We start from the raw sequence: 5534 nt of genomic DNA, 5'->3' as shown, positions 1-5534 counted from the left end.
CTGAACTTGCACTAGAGGCAGGGAGCAGACAGAAAGACTTGAGCCCTCTCCAGTAGTCAGGGCGTGCGTGAATTTAAGTCTCTGTGTGTTGGTGTCTGGAGGGTCATTCCAAGTCAGCGTCTAACATAACATATGGTGTTTGAAGCCTGTGCCTATGGGCACACCCTGTGTCTAAGTGTGTGAGGCATGAGATAATTGGCTAGGGAATGTCTAAAAGCCTGGACCAGAGGTCAGTCACAGTTAAAACTATTCTTCTATTCTTATAAAGAAAGACTGTTGAAAGATCACCCCAGCCGGTGTTCCAGATTCTCAATGGGCTTTAGGTTTTATAGCCTAGGTAAACCCCAGCCTTCAAGACCCATAGGCATTTTCCAGGTTTATCTCTCAGAGATGATTTTATCCATTTTGCTCATGCATAGCCTTGGTGAGATTGTGTGTATGAGGAATCATGAGGCTGCATTCTAAACATGGCAACCTTTACATGATCAATAAATATGCCTGCTTGTCTAAGACCAAAATTGGTCTCAGAGGATGCAATTGAAGTAGTTTTGTGTTTTTGATTTTTTTCATCATTTGCTTTTTTTAGCATGGCCAGCACTTATAGGTAGTATTAGTTGTATATAACTTCGGGCTCTTTAAGGGAGGAAAATAGAGAATAGTTCAATTTGACTTTTGCTGCATAAATGAGAGCTGGAGCTTTGGGAATGTGTTAAGCAATAATAACAGAAAACACTTGTTTCCTAAAATGGCATTGTCTGGAACAACGACGATGAAAAACTATTTTAATTGAAGCCTGGGTGACCTTAAAAAAGTCCTGTGGGAGTTTTAAAAGGGTTTTGCTATCTATAGTTTGAATGAACAGTAAAATACAAAAACTTGCTTTTACTATTTCCCCAAAGTGTGCCTGTTGTTAACCAGGCTGTTCACAAAGATGCGTATGTACCTGAGGCCCTTACTGCTCTGTTTATGTGCTTCTGAATTCTGACAAGCCCACTTCTCAAAGAACCTTGTCTGGGCATACAAAGAAGAGCTAAAACGTACTTTTATGAATAAGTTCCCAAACACCTTGCTTTTGTGACCTGTCCCCCTGGAATAATGCCTCTCCCCACTGTCTCATTCCCTACCAATAATAGGACTACTCAGATATGCTAACTCATTGTCTTAGAACTACACCCCAAGAGGTTAAGACTTTTACTGAGTCCTTTAAAAACATTTTTCCTAAATACTGGGAAGCAAAGTCCTATCTCACTGCTTTGGCTCAAGAAAGGAGGGATTTGACTACANATTAACTGCTCTCAGAGACTGCTATGTTATGAATTTTTCTGTTCAGAAGAGTTAGTGTTGGGTATAATGGTTACTTTTTAAATGTAATCCTGAGAAAATATGCAGAAAGAAGGTGAGGATGTTGCTTAGTTCTAAATGTGGAAATTCAGGTACTTTTGGATTCCTAGAGATTCCTCGAATAGTCTGTGATTGCTCTAGCTGGAATGCTGCTCTTCAAAGGAAGTGTTTCTCAAATTTCAAAATGCACCCACAAATTACCTGGAGATTTTGTTAAAATGTAAATTCTTGTTTAGGTCCTAGGTGATTCTCTGATGCTGGTGGTTCATGTACCACACTTAAAATAGTAAAGCTGCATTGTCCAATATAGTAGCTACTAGCCGCATGTAGCTGTTAAAACTTGAAATTTAACTAGTCCAAATTAAGATGCTCTGTAAATGTAAAATATATACGGGATTTCAAAGATGTATTACAAGAAAAGCATGAGTGTAAAATTTCTCATTAATAGTATTGATTGCATGTTGATCATAGTTTGATATATTGAGCTAATAAAATATATCACTAAGTTAATTTCAATTGTGTCTTTTTAATCTTTTAAAGCAGTTCTAAAAATTTTTAAATTACATGTATGGCTTATATTTCTACTTGACATTACTACTCTTATGCTCTTTTGTGTCCATTTCATCGGCTATCGATAGCACTTAGCATATTTTATGCCAATGGTTCTCAGACTTTACTGTGTGTCATAGCTACCTGATGGGCTTGGTAAAACAAGCATTGCTGGTCTGCCCTCAGACTGTGATGTAGTAGTTCTGGAATAGAGTCTAAAAATTGCTGTTTCTAACAAGCTCCCAGGTGATACTGATGCTGCTGTGTGGACCGCATTTAGCGTGTCAAGACCCTGAAGTTCTTTCCCCTCTTTTCTAGGCAGTAGCACTTAGCATATTTTGTGCCTCTGTTTTCCAGTTTAGCCTGTGAACATATCTGCTACCTTCCCCTCTACTCACATCAAGGTCCATTCACACTGTGGCAATGTCCATTAACCCTGTGACATTCTAAAGTCCTTGAAGGAAAGGTTGTGCCTGTTCATCTTGGTATCTCCAAAGCATCTACTTCAATAATTACCTTGTTAAATTGAATTTAATTGAATTAATCATCTTTCTTCCTGCTTATTCCCTCACTGGAAGCTCTGACAAACACAAAATATTAAAACAGGGATAAAAGAAAACAGGCGTAAGGATTGATCTGTTGATCAATCTATTGATTTAGTAATTATTGAGTAAATTAAATTGTTCTGTTTCTGTTTCTTTTCATCAGTTTAACTCACTGTATTTTTTAAGCACTTGAAGTGCTGATGATTAAAGCAATGAGTTAGCTGAGGTTCAGGTGATAAACTAATTGGAAGTCAGGAAAACACCATCAAGTACATTGAGGAAATTACAGCAAGGGTGTCATGGGATCCTAGAGGTAGGATACAAGCCAGCCTCTAAAATGTGCTGATTAAAGCCCTGTACTCAAAAGGTCCTAATTAGGCCAGCAGCATCAGCCTTACCTGGGAGTTTATTACAAATGCAGAATCTCAGGCCCAACACCCAAACTTATCAATCCAGAATTTGCATTTTAACTAGAATCCTAGGTAACTGGTAAGCATATTAAAATTTGAGAAGCACTGGATTGAAGGATAAGGCAGAATCAGGTGCCATATAAGCGTGAGGTTGATGGTGGGTTTCTTTCCTACCTTCCCTAAAGGAAATCTGGGTGTCTGGTCTAAGGCAAGTCAGATGGCAGAATGGCAGCAGATGCCCCACACAGATGGAAATACATTGCATTGGGATATGCAGACCACAGCAGAGATCCGCCAACCTGTAACAGTCTTGTTCACAACAGGAGCAAATCTCTCAAAGACTCATGGTAAGGAGAATTAAAAGAAAAAGTGACTCTAGGTATGACGGTGAGGCTGTGGCTGTCAAGCAGCAGGATGCTGCTGCTCCCTGACAGCATGAAAGGAAGCCCAGCTCTACTAGCCTACCTGTCTGGGAACCACCTGTCACATATGAGGGGGAAACAGATTTACTGTGAGGATTTGGGCAAAACATTACCACCTCTCTCCAAAACCATGGGGATAATAGTGAAGTGTGGAAATGAGGTTGCAGAGAGGATGCCACGACGTGAACATTTACCCTGATCAGTCTTCGTTATAAAAACAAAGCATGTGAGGCAACTTCATGAGATTGAAAATCTTCCATCTGGTGAATGGGGATGACAGATCCCAGTTAATATAGACATTCTTTAAACTACCCTTTCAGAAATTGTTAAAGGGGCCAAATATTCTTCACTTCTGTAAGTCCTCTAAGGTCTTAACATATATATTCTCCATTCATTCAAATCATCCAATCAATAAACATCAACTGAACAACAAATTTTTACGCACTAATCTTGGAGCTGGGGAAAATGGACAGGCAAAATCCCTGACCTTAAGGCTGTATCATTGCTCAGTCAGGGTGATAGCTGTGTTAACAGAGAACACAGTGCTGTCTGTGCTAGGATAGAGGTGAGGATTCTGCTTAATGTGAGCACAGGTGTAAGAGAAAACGATGATGATGATAATGATGAGGATATTAACGCATGTCCAATATTTAATACATATCAGGAACTGTGCCAAGTATTATCCATAACTCAATTCATTTATTTTTTCTCATAACTCTATAAAATTGGTATTATTACTATTCCTATTTTGTAGGGTAAAAATAATAAATTAATAAAGCACAGAAAAGTTAAGTAGTTTGTCCAAAGTCACACAACTAGCTAGTTCAAAACTGAGGCCATTTTGTTTGAAAGTAAAATACTGAGACCCAGAAATATAAAAATAAATGCATAAAATTACATTTAAAATGAACATTTATTTAAAGCTGGCTGTTACTAGGAACCATGCTAGATTAGGAAGGTAAAAAGACAAATAAGACTTACTTCATCAGGAGTTCAGTGTCAATAAGACATACAGACATGCGTTTGGATATATTGTTGTACATCATGCTAAGTTTGCTAATCCATGTATGAACAAGTTTCTGAGAGAGTGAAAAGAAGGGAGTTACTGACTTGACCTGGATGTGGTCAAGGGAGACTTAAGAGGAGGTGATATGTCAGCTGGGTTTTGAGTTATGAATAAGAATTTGCCAGGTTGCCAGCACTAACAGCATTTCAGGCAGATGGAATGACAAATAAAAAAGGACCAGGAAATTAAAGAGCAAGATAAGGGAGTTTTCTTAATACAATTCAATTGAGCATCTGCTCTGTAGAAGAATCTTCTCTAACACTTGGTACAAGGAATAAAACAATGAGGAAATAGAGTCTTTGGAGTCTGCAAGTAAGGTAAAATCATTCCTCACTTTTGTATCTGGCCAGGGTGCTATGGCAGTCTAGTTAGAGACTGCAAATGGAATACAACTCTTCATTTCCTGCATCTCCTGACCCTAGCAAAATAGTAATAAATTATCATGAAATGGCAAACGTATAGAGGAAAAGAATGAATGGAAGAAAGAGTTTCAGTGAACATAGGACTATAACAATAATTTGAAGATAAAAAGTGTATAATGGAGTGATACCTGATTATGTGGAGTGAAGAAAGTTACAGCCTATTGTCCTGCAGAAAGAAAGCATGGAACCCAGTACAGTTTAGTGACGAGAACTTTCCAATTAATGTAAATGGAATACTGTATCTCAATTGGATTTCATGCAGTAGATACTTAATGAAATAGTAATAGATGCCCTCAACATTATACATTAGATGCCATAGATTTCTTCTAAAGTCACATCAAATTGCTAGAAACTGAAGTCGTAAACTCAAAATGAATTTCCAACAAGGAAGAAACTAATCTGCTTTCTTTTCTGTGATAAATAAGAATTATGTTTACCTTACCATTTGGGCCACCAGGAAGGTCAGAACCAAATTTACAGATGAACTTTAACAACTTATAAGGATGTGAGATCATGTTGTATATCTATGTTGAAGATATTTTCTCAGGTTGTGAACATTCACTTATATGTGCGTGTGTGTGTATACTTATATACAAGTGCATATATATATCCTGGTTTTGATTTTTATTCATATTTTAATGCCATGTTATGATTATTATATATTTAGTGAAATAAATAAATTAAAATAAACATATAAAAATGAGTACATAATTGTGGTTGATGTTATTTTAAGTGAAGAAGATTTTATCAAAGATGTTTAAATATAATGGACATCTACT

Source organism: Galeopterus variegatus, unplaced genomic scaffold (assembly GCF_000696425.1).
Source record: "Galeopterus variegatus unplaced genomic scaffold, G_variegatus-3.0.2 Scaffold6507, whole genome shotgun sequence".
NCBI lineage: Eukaryota > Metazoa > Chordata > Mammalia > Dermoptera > Cynocephalidae > Galeopterus > Galeopterus variegatus.
The sequence above is the reverse complement of the archived record's forward strand: the minus strand, read 5'-3'. Positions refer to the sequence as shown.